The following is a 17,086-nucleotide window of genomic DNA, read 5'->3' as shown; positions in this document are numbered from 1 at the left end:
CTTCTCTGCTTTAGCTCGTAACTAAGTTACATCTGGAACTGGCTGAGAGCTGAAACCCAGGTAATTCAACAAGCAGTTAAAAACAACTCAATCCCACGTGCTAAACGACTTGCAAGAGCAGGTTACTGTAGCTCCACTGAGCAGCGCGTGTAGATTTTTATGCACAGGGGAACATTGGTGAGGTAATTGCCTCTCCATTTAGAATAAATATATTTTATTCTTTGCTGCTTAACTTAGTGTTTTTTAAAGAACCATCACCATTAACGTGAGCGAGGAGACTACTCTTCAGGCAAAAGAGCCCAAAAGTACTTGTTAAACAGGAATAGCACATCTGTCACTGGTATGAACTGTTTTGCAGCTGACTTTGTGTTTTTTTTTCCAGCCTTAGCAGAGTTCACCTGCATAATTTCAAGGCTCCATGCATGCTCCAGCATTAAACTGAATATCTCTTTTCTCATTCACCTAGCTCTGTTAGGTTTCTCTTCACAATCTCTTCACCCAAATCATCATTCACAGTCATGACTAACACTAAGTCATTTTTGTCGCCTGCAAATGTTGCCATTTTACAGTTTGCGGGGAGTTTTTAGTCATTCATAATATTGGCTTGATTTGAATTAAATCTTTTTGAATGTGCATGTTTAAGTAACCCCCTTCACTTCTGATTATTGAAAGAACAGATTGAAAGAAATGAAATGCCTCTACATAATCAGGTATCCTTCACAAAATGGAACCACGTACAAAGGGATAATGTGATGCAGGGAGGAAAAAAAGGAGGGTGAAGACCTGGGTGTTTTTAAAAGGGGAATAGCAGAAAGATGGAAAGAAGTCAAAGAGAAGGCAGTAAAAAAACACCAGATGCAGCTTGACTCAGCACTGGGGATACACTAGCTTGACACTCCTCTGGGAATGTTTTTGATCTGCAAGTTGGCTGAAAGGATTCTGAAAACTGTAAGCAAAGAAGTTGGCCTCTGCTGTAGGATTTCTACTGGATTCAGTGCAACAGGGTTTTGTCCACCTTTTGTAAACAAACGGATTTCTGTCACGGATCCCCAATTCTACCATCAGTTTCTCCTTCTGGAGGAACAGCCAAAGGAGCCTTGACTGCAGCGGATGGCTCTGATCAGACAGGCTAATGATATACTGAGCAAATTCTCATTTCGCTGTGGGAACATTCATGGGCTGAGAGAGGAGCGGGCTGGAAGGGACTCCACAAGGTCAGTCTCACAGCTTATATGCAGGATCAGTTGTACTTAACCCCTCCTGACAGATGTTACTTCAGCTTGTTCTCAAAAACTTTCCCTGCTGGAGCTTCTCTGTTTTTCTCAGGCAAACTGGTACAGAGCCTTGTCCAAAGCTCATTAGAAAGTTTTCCTCCCAACTAACCTAAATCTTCCCGTGAGGCCATTAATTCTTCCTCCGTGCCCTGAGCACATGAAGAGCAGTTTATGTTTTCCTCTGTGCAGCTACCTTTCATGCATTTGAAGACTGCTGGCGTCTTTCCCTTCATTTTCTTTTCTTTAGTCTAAATATTTTCATTTCCTCCACGACTTCCTCACAAGTCTTGTTTCTTAGACCTGGTTCTCGTTGCTCTCCTCTGAAACATTATCCAGTTCACACCTTTCTTAGAGAACTGTCCCTAAAAACTAGACAAAGTAGTCCAACCAAAATCTTCACAACCAGGCCCAACAGGGTAAGGGGATTATTTTTGGTTGTATTATGCACGGCATTCCTGTCCATATCTCTCACCGCTGGGTGCTTTCTTCTCAGCAGTTTGTCATTACAGATCCAAGATCATCCTGTAATCAATAAACCATCCAACCTTTTTGTTGGATTGCAACTAACATTTCTCCAGATTGGTTCCCCAGCTGGACAAGATTAATCTATATTCTGTGCCAGTCCTTGAGATGGCTTACAGTCTTGCACAGCTTTGTAGTATCTGCATATTTGTAAGTGTCCTATCGATCTCATCAGCCATTACGGAAAATATTGAGTAGCATGGGCTCCAGGAGAGATCCCTGGAGAACCCAGCTGAGCACAGTCTCCCAGGCTGATAGTGAGTGACTGAGATCTATTATCTCACTGTCTTCCCTTTCTTCCTCTGCTGTAGGCAGATGTCAAGGCCTTAGCCCTGGCCTAGTTAAATTAACAGAACAGGACATGAAAATTACTGGTGAGGACATGAAAAATTTCTGGACCCGAGAGATAACATATGAGAAACTGGCAAAAGTTGCAGGTAGTGCCCATTAGCAGTGGCTGGATTTTGCAGGTGATTTAAGGAGGTGTTAGTTAGTAATGGCCCAAATTCACAGATACCTGGAGGGAAGCACCGGAGAGTCTTTGGGGAGTAGGACCTTGCAAGGCCAACAAGATATAAGGACATATTACCCAGATACTAATATCAGAAATATTAAAATTGGTACAGATGAACCAAAACTGGGCCAAATGAAGAAAAAGTATTTAGTGACGGTTTTGGAAGAAGCCTGGAGTGGAGAAAGGGAGGAAAAACCACAGCCAAAAGGAAGGTCAGTACATGAGAAAGGGGAAAATAAGATACACGAATCATGTGATTGGGCTTGCACATCAGACTTGTTTACAGCTCATGCAAGGCAGAGTACCAAACTCACTGCCCTAATCACACCATGCAAGTGAAACCTTCCTCTGCGGTAAGGAGGATGGGGATAAGGATTATATGAAGCTAATCAGAGAACATTTAAACATCAAGCATCTTGGTGTCACCAGGTCCATGCCCATTCCAGGGCTGACAGCATCACCATCTTGCCAACAAATTCCCCTAGAACTTTTCTTTTTTACCCCATCAGTTATTTGAGTGTGTTTACAGCATGGCTCCACAAACAGTTGTAACAATGAAGTACAGGAACAGTGTGCTGCTGCTCAGGAGTGGAAATATGAGGCCAGGAAAGGCACCTATTTAAGTCAATATTGTCACTAAAGCCTCCGCTCCACCAAACCTTGGCCTGAGAATAAAAGAAAATGATTTTACGCTATAGCCCTCTCCTAGCCAAGATTCAGACCCTTCTGAGTGAAAAGTTATGTGCTTCTGCCTCTCATTTCCTCTTTCTCCTTTTATTCAGACATTTATTTATCATCCAGAACCAGAAACCTGGGGATTAACTTATTCCTTACACTGTGTTTTTCTTCCAGATCTTCCACATGACTGGGAGAGAATATTTGTTAACTCTTAATTCATCCCTGTTCTATTTATGTTTGCATTCTTTCTTTCAGCGATTGCTACTTTACTTCACCTTTTGACGTTTTATAGGTCCAAAATGGGAAACTCAGGCCCCACTGACGTGAAGAGGAATTTAGCTATTAATTTCACTGAAATTGCAATTTCAAACAGTGACCTGACAGACTGCAAAAAGCTATGCCCGGCCTCTCTGCATGCAGGGGGCTGTCACCCTCATCACACATCACTTTTATTTTCCTCTTATCCATCTCTAGGCCCAGCTCAGAATCAGTAACAGACTGGAAAGATGTGAGCCTTGATATTAACTATCTGCTTATGTAGTTTCTCTGATGCTGGCTTCAGTTACCCATAACTGGGGGTCATGCTTTGCTGCCAAGTCACTGAGCAACTTCCTCTGTTTAAATAGACTCTGTAAGCCCTACTCTTTCCCAGGGTTCATGACTCTTTTGTAAAGTGTTTTATGATACAGTTGTTATAGAATCCACCATCACAGTAACAGCTACAGACAAGGCTTCACTGTGGGCCTGGCTTCCAGCCCACTCAATTGAATGGAAGTTTTTCCACTGCTATCAGTGGATGCATACATCAAACTGCACCATACATCCCGCTGTAATAACAACACCGCAGTGTTTTGAGGGCTATGTCTAGTCGCTATTTTTCTAGGGATAACTCAGAGATCATGAAGCTAACCCCATGCAGAGGATCCACAAAAGGCCTGTGCACCTCTGAGGTTCTTAAAATGCATTTTGAATGTGTTTTCAGAGTCTCTTTGCACTGGCACTCAGCGTAGGAGCCATGTTAAGTCATTGTGCATGAACTCACACAAAAGGCCCCAGCTCCCTTTCTTTCCCTTCCATCCATCATTTGCAGAGGAGTTCATGTGAGATTTAATACCGACATTGAGTACTGCAAGGGGAAGCTGGATGGAGCAGTATGTGAACTGTGTGTGATACACCCTGGTACCTCAGCGATTGGTCAGGTCGGCCCCACTAAGTCATGGCCCTACTGCAGCAGGGTGAAGCCAGGCCATGGATGCTAAAGGGCTCGGGACTGCAGGCACCACTAAGTTTTGGGTAAGGATGGGACACATCCCCAGCATGTGTGCACCCTAAGTGCGACCATGCCGCAGCTTTCACAGCTGCTCTTCTGCAAATATAGCATTTTACCATGCTTCATGATGAAAGAAATACCATGATTTCACCTGGGATTTGTTCGATATAAATGCACCGTTTCCCCTGAGATTGTGTTGGGTGGCATTTAACACAGAAAGTGAAGCACCTACTGTGTAAAAGAGCATTTGGGAGATGATGCCGGATGAGGCCATTAAGGACAAGGCAAAATCAGCATATTGTGTTGTATCTACAGTGGTGTCACATTAAAACCACAGTACCTTGTAAGGGAAGCTGGAATTCTGTGCAGATTTTGATGTGTTTTTAAGCCTCACTGAATGTATTTATTGTTAGAGGAAAGCACAACGTAGGTCTCCCATACTGTGTGGACATGCACGAACCAAAGTATATACATTTTGTCCTTGTGCATGCAGTTTAAGCTGAACACCTACAGGCAGTCAAATGAAACTTTACTGTACTGTAGAGCATACATTTTATAGAAACAATGTTGATACATCCTCATGCAAGCAGAGCTTTTTTTCTCATTTCCTTAGGTTCAGAATCATCTTTCATATTCCATCATCATTCAATGCCAGATGCTGCAGAACAAGGACTGGACAATTTTAGGACATCCTGGACAAGAGGAAATCTTTCTCCCAGTATTAGGTTGAAGCACCAGTTGGCCTAACTTCGGAAATATAAAGGGGAAGAGAAAGAAAGGCTGAACTTTTATAACTTCTCCTTAATGTGGATCTGAAACTGAGATTTTTGTTTCCCAAATGAATACACAGATATTTTCTCTCCTTTTTAAAATAATAATGAAAAAATGACTGTGAAACAAGGGCTTTAGGTCATGAAAAGGACAGAAAAAAACCTCTGTCGTGACTGGTAGGGGAAACCAGGCTGCAGCTAATGCTGAGCGATCAGCACCCAGTTACCCTGGTCTGCTTTCATACAGCTTCTCTGAGTGCTCCTCATATGGGAGTATCTGGGTTTCCAGTGGTAACTGCTGTTGCCTGGGCCTGAGGGAGTTGGGCAAATTAATTCAATTGCTCAATTTTATTTCCTTTGTTTCTCTTTTTAAAGCAAAACAGCCCATATTTCAAAATCCCTTTGTAATGGATAAAAAACTAAAGAGAGTCCCTCGAAGTCCGTACTAACATGCCAATTCAATTACAGTGTAATTAGCCAGAACTGTTACTTGTTGAAATCCTGTCAACAAAAATAACTTGCCATTCCCCTTCAAATTGCTCCAGCGCCTTCATTTTCTTGACAAGGATTTTGAAAGAGAGACCACCTTCCCCCCACACCGACCCTCCAGACTGAAGGGAGGGAATGAAATACAGATGTGCTAGGCATTATAAACCCAGGAATAGTGGAAAATGGTGGAAAAAAAAGGAGGACAAAGCCAGTCAGTCCAAACCGTGGCCACCCTTCCAGAGCAGGGTGGGACCCTCGGGCAGGCAGGCAGCACATGTGGGGCAGGCTGGACCCCGCTTTGCCCCAGTGTGATGTTGCAGGCTGCTGCTGCTGTCCCTGATTTATGCCAGCATGGACAGAAGGAGGCCCACTCCTGGCAAGCTTTATCTGCAATTCATTTAGGAAAGAGGCAGGTCCTCTCTTCTGACCTAATTGGAAACAGGCAGCCTTCTCCTAATTGTGCACTCCAACTGGTTCATGTGCATTAGCGGAGGAAATTGGAGAGGAATGGGGTTCTGAGTTGTCATTAATTTCCCGGACTCGAAGGTCCACACATTGGGAATGCCGTCTGTTTACATATATATCATTCACACTGTTCTCCTTTATGTAGAAACTTGACCTCGGGTAAAATACAAGCATCATGATTTCTTTTTTTTCCACTCAAATTCTAGGCAAGTATGTACAGAGATAGCGTATTTCCAAAAGGCAACTCATAACCTGTTTTATTCTGATTAAAAAAAAAAAAAAAAGTCAAAAGATAGCCCCAAAGTTCATATTGACATAATTTCACTCTTTTTTTCTCAGAAGTCCCTTTTCATGTCTGGTTGTGTCCACCTGCAAGGAATACTATAAGAAAGTGTCTGTTTCAGCTAAAATGCTGCCTAAACATCAATTAGGGACAGTGGCAGCAGAAAGTGGCTGTGCAGGGCCACCACTCTCCTCCAGGCAGGGTGGTGTTAGTGGGGTAAAAACCTCATCCCCTGCCTTTGTGTTGAAGGCACCTTGCTACCCAGCAAAGCCCACATGGGAAAGCCCTGCGGAGGCAGCCAGTCACTCCTTCTTCAGGCCAAACTTGGGACATACAAATGTGCTTGAATATTTATGTAAAATGTTCTTGCTCCTTCAACATTAACCCTCTTTTAATTTAGGACAGCAAGGAACTTAGGCACTGCGTTGCTTGAACTTGAACCCTACAACTTTGGAAAGCTGGCTCCACGCACCCCGAAGCCTTGAGAGACTTCAGGACCTGGTACAGCCAGCCCGGATGAGCACCAAACCACAGGGACCTGATCCCGGCAGCTCCTGTGCACAGTCCTGCACTGCAGAGTGGGGTTCACGACATCTTTGGGACCTCCCGCTGCATTTCCCAGTTTTCTACCATGGAAGGCACCACCGCTCAGAGCTGCACATGGAGCTAGGCTGTGTTTGTTTATATACCTACCCAATAAAGGCTGTTACCGGGATCCCAGCTGCATCTTTATGGTTTCCTCATGCTACTAACCAGAAAGACTTCCTTAGCAGTGTGCTATTAGTTGCTATCAAGGCTGGACAAAAAATAAATGCACAGCTCATAGGTAGGAATTACACACACCTGATTTAAAGAGATAACAACATGTGCTGTCCTTCAGACTTAAACTCACAGCTGGGTAAAGATATGAGGCTGTACCAAATTCTTCTAGTCTCTACCAGTACTGAAAGGAAAGAAGGTTGGAGAAGAAAAGTTTGGACTGTCAGGGAAAGTTTTCTGCAGTAACAATAGCCTGAAATTGTATATGCTTTTTTCATTAAGTGAATATTCGATAGAAAAGATTTTTTCTAGTGAAACTTTAAATAACTTTGGTCCAAATCTCTTCTGCCTACAATTTAGAGCCTTCAGTAAATAGCCAACAGGATGAGGATGAGAGATCCCTTCTTCAGTCAGCAGCTTTAAGAGGTTTACATCCCACGAAGTCATATGTGTTCTGAATACAGAGTTACATTAAAGTAATACAAAAACAGCAATAAAACTTCCAGACAGTATTTTAAGTCTGTGTTTGCGTTTTCAGTGTTTCCCTGTCTATACAGGTCTCAGTCCTGGAACTCTCACACATGGGAATAACTAAAAGTTATCTGAAAGTCACCATAGGACTTGGAATCTTGACTGTACATATGTAGTTATACACTGAATGTGCTTAAGCAGAAATAGAAATTACTGTTTAATTGCAGTTAGGTGACTAGACATACCTAAAGTCACCACGGTATGCTGAGCAGGACGCTCGTGTCCCCCAGCATATGCTGATGCAGTGGTACTGAGATGGAGAGAAAGACAGAGACCGCTCTACTCTGCACTGGTGCGGCCTCACCTCGAGCACTGTGTGCAGTTCTGGGCACCACAGTACAAGAAGGACATTGAACTGTTGGAGAGTGTCCAGAGGAGGGCGACGAAGATGGTGAAGCGCCTAGAGGGGAAGACATACGAGGAGCAGCTGAGGTCACTGGGCCTGTTCAGCCTGGAGAAGAGGGGGCTGAGGGGAGACCTCATCGCGGCTGACAGCTTCCTCACGAGGGGGAGCAGAGGGGCAGGTGCCGATCTATTCTCCTTAGTCACCAGTGATAGGACCCACAGGAATGGTGTCAAGCTGAGGCAGGGGAGGTTCAGGAAGAGGTTTTTCACTGAGAGGGTGGTCGCACACTGGAACAGGCTCCCCTGGGATGTAGTCACTGCACCAAGCCTGTCGGAATTTAAGTAGCATTTGGACTGTGCTCTTAGTCATATGGTCTGAATTTTTGGGTAGACCTGTGTGGTGCCAGGAGTTGGACTCGATGATCCTTGTGGGTCCCTTCCAACTTGGGATGTTCTATGATTCTATAATTCTATGATATTTTCTGAGCAGAAAAACACAAAAGACGAAATCCTGAACTTCACTGAATGCGGTAGAAGTTTGTAATCCAGCCTCATGCCCAGCCTCACCCCGTGCTGCCATGTAGCAGCCAGGCCCTGGGAGCTGCCTCCTGCCTCCCCGTGGTGTGCACAGGGGCTCCCAGCCATGTGAAAACTCTGCTACAGCGACAGAGGACACCCCACAGCTCCTCTCACAGTCTTTGCTGACTTTTATAGGAGTTTATTCAGCGCACCGAGTGGTTTTGCAGCGAGCATGCAGAGTTGGAGCCTTTCAGAAAGTCGCTGCTTATCAGGTGGTATTTCTGGAACCCGACGCAACCCGGGGGCCTCTTTTGGAGGTGTGAGGGGACCACCAAAATGGATGGTGCTTGAGTTATTACCTGTGCTCTTTCCAGGTCCTCTAGTGCATGTGAGAAAGGGAACCTGCATGCACTGTTATGGTTAAGTGCAGAGTTATTGATGGGAATTTTAAAGCTGTTTGTCAGGCAGAGGTTTGGGGAACCAAAAGGGGCAAAGATTTAAAGCAAGTCTGCTGGGTGCTGGCCAATTATGTAGACCAAGGATTGAAAGTGGGTGGTCTTGGAAAAGAGCCAGTCGAAATAGGGCCAGGAGATGGTGTCATCCTTGACTCAAGCACACTCATATTTTGGCTTTCTAGCAAGGGTTATTTCTTCTCTTTATTCTGCAGCTCAGCACAAACATCTCTCTCATTTTCTACAGTCTGTGGGATGATGTGTTCCACCCGCCAGGTGCAACACAGTTGACCAGAAAAATCACAGCAAATTACTAAAAAGACCATGAATAAACCCAGGAGAAAGAGTCACACCTGCTAAGTCATGCCACTAGGAGAAATGTTGGCATTAGACTCTCAGAAAGGTGAGTGAAAGAATCTCGAGAATTACAGAATAAAGCAGCTCAGCATCAGTAGGACCTGCTCACACACTGAACTTTTAACCCCATCTTAAGATGCTTGTGGGGCTGGAGTACGGTGGGTGTGAGGTTTCAGCATCATTCCCTTAGCTGCCACCAAGGTTTTAAGCAGAGCAGCTTGACATCTTCCTAGCAGTAGGAAGGGTTTTTAAAATTTTTTAGTTTCTATTTATTCTTCTTGTTTTCAGTGTCAGTTGGGCAAGTGCATATAGGTTTTGTAGCACTTTTGCACTGTTGCCAAGATCTGATTCCAGCTGAGGTGAGATGTGCCCTGCAGGGCACTGCAGGGCCCTTCCCAGGCCATGGAGTTCCAGGTGCACCTCCCACTACTCAGTTTTGCCCTGGGTTACAATCACATTTTAAAGATTTTAGACTATGTTGCCAAGGTAGGTGATGCAGCCATCCTTGTAAGCACGGTCACTTGCTATGACTTGCTTGACTTGCCAGGATTATGATTAACCAACCAAAGGTGCAAGCGCTTGACTCTAACCTCACACTTTCTCCACAAATGGTTTCAACTTAACATACATCACCTTGAAAACCTCAGTGTTTCACTGGTGTTCGAGCATGATAGAGATTTTGATTTGTTTTCATAATCGATGCCACTCCAGTTTCTTGTTACTTTACTACTGTCATGCGATAAGGATTTCAGGGTAGACACCTATATTAATTGTAGGGCTGATCTGGATTCCATATCATCCTGAGCAGGAAAACATTGTATGGTATGTTAAATGTTATCCGTGTGTTTTTCGGAAGGGTGCAGCTACAACTGTACCGGTTACAAGTATGCAAAGCTGTCAAAGGCAGAGGATTGGCAATTAAAATGTAAATGTAATTGTAAGAGCAAAATGTTCCTTTATCTTTTTAATTCTTCAGATTCACCATTAAATGATGAGACTAGATACAGAGCATTGCCAAAGAGCTCACTGAATGCTGCTTAGGGCTAAGAAAATAAAAGTGATTTTTTTTCAGTACATCAGCCAAACAAAGCAAATCATCTGAAAATCCCTCTGGATTGAACTAAGTTATGAAAGATTTTCAAACTCTCTTCTTATGGAAGAAAAAAAAAAAAAAAAAAAGCATTCTTTTCTGCACAAAATAACCCATTCAACCTGAGCAAAATGCTGATTTCTGGGCTCGTGGAAGAAAAGCAAACAAAATGAAAAGCTGGGGTATTAAAAACTGCAAGAAGAAATATCTCCTTTTTTTCACCATCTCAGGGCTGAAAGGACTCGCTGGGCTGTGGGTAAATTTAGTTCTTTTCCTTCCTCTGCTTGAGGAGAGTTGAATCCCGTCTCCCAGCCTGCAGGCAGTTTTATGAATCTCTTCCCAAAATAAATGTACTTCCAGCCCAAACAGTTCTAAAGCCACTGGTGGTTCCAGAAACACTGAGGCCACATTTTTCAATGAATTTACTATTTGCCAATATATATACATGGCTCTGCCCCAGTCTCACATGGAGTCTTATAAATATCACTCATCCATGTGTTAAATGTCTGCTTTTAGGTTGCTTTCCAGTACTCTAGACAGTGAAAACAACTAAGTCCAGCAGAACTAGTGTCCATGAAGCTGGGTTTAAGATGGCTTGCTTTGACCACTGAACGTCTTCAGTGGGGCTGGAGCAGCCAGGTGCATGTGGGGTCCCAGCTCCCTCAGAAAGGGGCCAAAGGGGGACCAAATGTCCTGAGGCCACAAAGCATACATATTCCCTCACTGCAGTCCTCTGGGAAAGGGAAAAAAAATTCCTGTTCTCTTACTTTGTGTGAGATTTCCATTACACTTGCATAGGAAGGAAAGAGAAAGGGAAAAGTCACCCTGCTTATAACCCCAAAATGTCTCCCCCGGCACTGGTTTTCAAGCAAAAGCATCTTGAAATCCCTGCTGACAGGGCTGAAGGTGGGCAGTTGACCAAGGTGGTGAATCCTAAATGCTTTGCAATGTTTTCCAAATCTTTTCTGGGATAACGATGGCTATTTTCCATGTCTGACTCATGGTTTAGACTCATGGTAAAACTTCCGCTTTGGTCATATTTATGGCATTGTGTTCTTCTGGCAAAATGTGTGTTAATGGGGAAGTATTTCCCTTTGCTAGCTTTACACCTGTGGGGTCCTTGTCCAACAGTCTCTTGTTCTTCTTGTGACTGAGAGCAACACCATCAGGTAGGTGTATCTTCCTCCAGTGTGCTGTGCCCTCGTTTCACATATGGCAGCACGTATTGGATGGAAGTGATGAGGAACTAAAGCCAGGCTCTGCCTCTGGTGAGGACAGCAGAGACAAGCACACAAGGAGGAAGACAGGGAGAAACTTCAATCTCCACCTTTCCCTGCCTTGAAGGCCCTTTGCCTGCCACCTGGGAGGAGCGAGGGAGGAACACAGCAAAGTCTGCAAAGCACGATGCTCAGCCCCTGGTGGCACCCAGCTGACCAAAGAAAGGACACAACATTTATGGGCTCCTACTTGCAAAACACAGACATGTGTTAGCAGAGGAGAAAGAAAAGGCTAGTTTGTATGAAAAGACAGTTTTAGTTACTGGCAGCCAAACTGGTCTTTAGATGTTGCTGAGGTATTTATAGAGCTTCTGGAAAGGGATTTGAAAATATTCTATAATTAAGCATTTGAACTGGAATAATGTTATGATAAATGATCATATGGAGGTCCCAAACACCTTAAATAGTCACTCTGTGCTCCTAAAGCAGAATGTTATTGGCTCTGATCTTGATTTAATGTCCTCAAAAGGGGTTTTAAAAACAGACCCGGGACAGAAAAGTCAAGCATTGAGTTTTTATTTCAGAATTCAAAAGCCTAATGAGGTAAGGAAGCTACCAAGAGAACTATAAAAAAGAAAGGCAAAAGGTTGAACAGTCAACTAACTTAAACAGGAGGTAGTTGCAAATGTGCATGATATACAACACAGGGCAACTGCTTAACTTTTTATTTAAATGTTAATCAAATCCTTTCAAAATAGAGGCAAGAAAAAAAAATGGATAATTCCTCTTCCTGTGCTTCATCAGTTTGCGCTGGGAGAGCCCATCAGTTGCAAAGAGCCTGATGGCTGCTGGATGCTTGCCTTCTGTTCTGGTAACACAGTTTTGATGAGCAGTGCACTTTCTGCCAAAAGAGTGGCATTTCTACAGTCCTTAACACAGATTTAGCTGTACTGGCGTAAAGGTGTCCATAACCACCAGTGCATCAGTCCTTAACGATTGTTTAGTAGCCATTAAATACATTTTCACTAATGTAACTTCAGCTGTATGAAGGAGTCCCTGTCACACAAATCCAGTCTCCAGCCAGCCCAGGTCTTAGCTAAATGGACAGGGCTTTGCAAACAAACGAACCTTACAAAAAGCAGCACAGATTGCATTGTGAAAACATGGCATGGGCAGTGCATCTTAAACCAGCCTCAACTTTGCATGGGTTCTCAAGTGTATGGTAGGCACAATTTCTGCGTTGCATGGTTGTACAAAACATTGTTAGCAAAAATACGCCAGTCAGAAGTATGCTAGAGCTATCACTTTGGCCTTTTTGGAAATCCTTTCCACTATAGATATGTGTTAATTTTCAAAATGACTGGGCTAAATTTGGAGGAACAAAAAATCCAAAATGCAACTGGCAACGGGTAGTGAAATCTTTAACATTTTGGCATGTCCTCACTTGGCATGGCTCCTCTTCCACACTGAAGGAATTGTAACAGTTCATATCTCCTAAGAGACTTCATAGACATTCTTTCTTTACCAAACAATTATAAATAACACAAAGTTTTTACTCACACTGCTTTTAGATGTGGGATAGTTGGTAGTCCCTTAGGAATCAAATGCAGTAGTGATCACGCCATGGTGAAAAAAACAGTGAATGTTCCATTGAGAGACTTTTCTCTCATCTTTTTTGCCAGCTTTTCTGACAAATTCAGGACACTTTTTAAAGTATCTGTTCACCTCTCTCTATGAGGAAAGCTGGAGCTCAGGCAGGTTGTCCTGTCCTCCAAAGACCCACTCAGAAACAGCAGACAGACTGAGGAATCCAAACGTTTCTGATAGCAAGGCATGAGCAATCTCTTTTCCCTTAATACACATACCAAACAAATACCCTGACATCATCCTCATTCACCACACACAACCTATAGCAAGTGCAAACACCCTTTTCCTTCCGGTCAGTTCAGCTCTAACTATGCAGAAGTTAATCCTACGTCACCATAGGAGACTTGTTCTGTGTATTTTGTATCTTCCTTTTCCTGTTCTTCTATAAATAAGCTGAGTTATGCATCATTGTCTATTAAACCAGCACATTTTTTCCTTAACCTCTTTGACAGGCAAGCTGGACAGGACATAGCATGCAATCACAGGGTGGATCTGCAATACTTTTACTTACAGTAAGTCCCTAATGCAGCAAGCAAAGGTTTGCAGAGCTCAGTGAGCTGAATCCTGGCACCAGATCTTGGGCTGTGCAAATGAGGATATCAAAGCACGGATCATGAGAAGACACATACGTAAAGAACATTAACACTGCTGTAAGAGTATTAAATCTGAATTCTCCTGAATTGTGTGTACAGAGTCAGTCTTTGGTTAAGTATTACACGTGTCATTTTCATCCTGTCATTCAGACTCATAAACCAAACAGGCCAATGTGCACACACAAATGTTAAGAGCATTTTAAGTTCCTCTAAGATTTTGTAAGCAGAGGGGATAAAGCTAAATGGAACAATTATTCTAGCATAACATTATATACAGTAATGTCCTGAATAATTCCAGATGTGTGGTGTCTCAAAGAAGTGAAATCAATCAAAAGCAATTGGCCCAGTGAAATTACGAACGTGTGTGTGGAAATAATAAGACATAAGGGCCTTTGACCACGTCTGTGACTTTTCAAGAGCTGCTAGAGTTTCTTTGTTTGGGGTGGGTTTTTAAGTCAGCGTCCTGGCTTCACTTGAACAGCCAGGAGACTTTCATATGTGAATTAACGCGTCCTTTTGTAAGAAGCTGACATGGCATATTTTCATTTCCCCTTAATATGTCTGTGTATATATACATACACGTATATGTATATATAGTTGTATAAATAAATCAAATAAATATATATATGTCAAAATGAATTTCACTGTAAAATGCCATCTTGTAACTGTGACTTGACTAGATTTCAGAACCTGGCAGGGTCTTAATCCACTCTTCAGCACAGCAATGAGAGGAGATCCACTGAGCTGTGGTTCAGAGCAGCTCCATCAGTTCTTCCCCTCAGGTACAGAAGGACAAATTAATCATCTTCGTTTCCCAATGGAACTGGTTTAAATAGACTTATGTGAAGCTCACTCAACAATGTAGCCAAATGCCAGCAATCACTTGGCACTGCATCATTCCTTACTCTCCTACCTTAGCACTTCATCCAGGGCCTCCATGCCAGGAGAAAGCTTACATTTGACTTTTGGAGTTTGAAACCTCATTTTATTTTGCAGAGCTGGGTTTACACCCTTAGCCTGAATAGGTGAGGGTCTGAGAAGAGCTCAGGACTAGAGTCAAAGTCTACGTCTAGCTCTTTTTGTATGTCCAATGAAAGAGAGAGTGCAATTGCATCAGTGGTTATAAATGCATCCAGACTCCAGGGGAATTCAGGGTTCAGAGTTACTGCTGGCCCCTCTTTCCTACCGTGAGCTGAAGGAAAATCCACAAACCAGCTCTGAGACCTTGCAGGTGGCTATATTTATAATACACTTAGGAGTAACCAAATGCCATTGTGTGACTTAGATGATCATGGTGATAGCAGAAACACTCCACTTTTCCCAAGTAATGTTCATGGATCAGTGTGTCATACAACATGAGAACTGCATGAGAGAAAACACAATTTATTGGCTGTATGTTTGTCATTTATGAGCCTAAGGCTTCATAAATAATTTTAATAATTTAAATGAATGGAATCGTGAATTTCCTTTTCTAGAGTGACCAGCTACTTCTTCAGTAAACACTCTCTGCACAATAGACTTTACTAATTGGACAAAGCAGACCCTCAGAGAGTGTCATCGATGTGCAGAAAGTCTGCTCAGGTCTAATCACCAAGTGCCCAGTTTTATAGGTGACCCTTATGTCAGCCATTAAAAATTAGCTGGTGAATGAAAGAGGCTGGCTATGAGCCTAATAAGGAAAATTATGCTAGGACTGTGTTCATCTTCCTACTGCACTTGGTGGCTTCCCACCAGGACTGTTTGATATCCTCCCCTGTGGTAGGCACGGAGCAACTGGAGAGCAGCGAGCCTGCTGCTGGAGCCAGCAGGAGCATAAAGACATGTTGCAAATTCACCAGGTTTGCTGCAGGTGCTTGTGGGGCTCTCAGAGGACAATACTGGCACGATCCCTTTGAAGCCATGCAATAGCCACGTGCGAGCCTGAAATACCAGCCTGCTGCAGGAGAGCAGTGGGAGCAGAGAGGGGAGGTAGAGCCATGGCTGTACCTTGTGCCACGAAGAGGCACTGGAAAGGGTCCAGCCATCTCACAAGCTCTCCTCCCTGCGAGCTTGTGAGTAGCATGAACTACAACACAGCCAGGTGGACAGTGCACCACTTCTGGCTCCTGGAAGATGAACAGAGGACTTGACAGGCTTCCAGCTTGCGCTGCAGTGCACAAACCATGCTGGTGTGTGAAGCATTTGGCAGGAGGAATCCCCCACAGCAAGAGTATAAACACACTGGCCTCAAGCCCTGGAGCTGATCAGAAGCAGGGGCAATGTTGAGGTGAACCCGGCTGGAGGAAGCAAAGACCCCAGCCAGGGCAGTGGTGAGAGGGGCTGGGGTTAATCCCACCTGATGATTTCTAGAAAGGCTAGTGTGATTTGGTAGCCTTTAGTGACAGGGGATTGCAGCAGCTGGAAGAAAACTGGGATGCTGCTTCAGCTGTTTAATAAGGAAGGAGATTTTGCTGTGCTTATAAACTTCATCAGCATGTGTTTGTCTCTCGGTTCTGCAATGTTTGTTGGGGAACAGGGCTCCCAGGCAAGGTGACAAAAAGCTCTGTGGGGCTACACTCATGTCTGTAGTGCTTGTGACGTTTTCTAAGCCTGCCAGAAGGGGGTCAGATGGTGGTAAGATGGTCAGTGGCAATTCTGGAAGTTGCTGTACTTCATTCATCAGAGCTGAATGGGCTTTATCTTCCCCTGTATTACCCAGCCTGTGACACAGTGTTGGTGAGATGATAACAAATGGCTTTGTTCATTCTCTGCATTAGATACCCTATCCTAGGAGCAACTTTTCTCCCCTTTTTAGTGACAAAGTTTTGAAAGGGAAGGAAAAGTAGGAGCCTGTTTGCAAGTGAGTGAACAGTGTGGAAGGAAAAATGAAAACTCTGAAAGCCAGCTCTCCCAACAGGATTTTCAAGATCAAACCAGCCCTGCCAACAGGTGAAACAATTCCCTTTTGCTCCACCCACAAAGCCCAGTGAGTGCACCAGGACTGGCAGGGGCACAGCCTAGGAGGCAGCATGGGGCAGGCCATGGGGCTGAAATGGGGCTCCCAGACCCACGGGCAAGGGGTGCATGGGGATCCCAAATGAGGTCACTCAGGGATGTTTGGGCATGCAAGGGCCCCCAGGGCCCCCCTTATGGCTGAGCTGGCTTTTGTAGCGAGGAGAGACAAATGTACAGGACCTGAGAAGACAGGTCACGAACCTGGCGCTCAGGCTCCAGTGTACAACCTGAGCCTCTGGAGGGAGGTTGGAGGGAAGTTGAGAAGCCCAGCACTGGGGGAACTTGCTCTTTCTCCAAAGATCTATGACCTGAGTTCT

Source organism: Cygnus atratus, chromosome 1 (assembly GCF_013377495.2).
Source record: "Cygnus atratus isolate AKBS03 ecotype Queensland, Australia chromosome 1, CAtr_DNAZoo_HiC_assembly, whole genome shotgun sequence".
NCBI classification, from domain to species: Eukaryota; Metazoa; Chordata; class Aves; order Anseriformes; family Anatidae; genus Cygnus; species Cygnus atratus.
Note: the sequence above shows the minus strand (reverse complement) of the source record.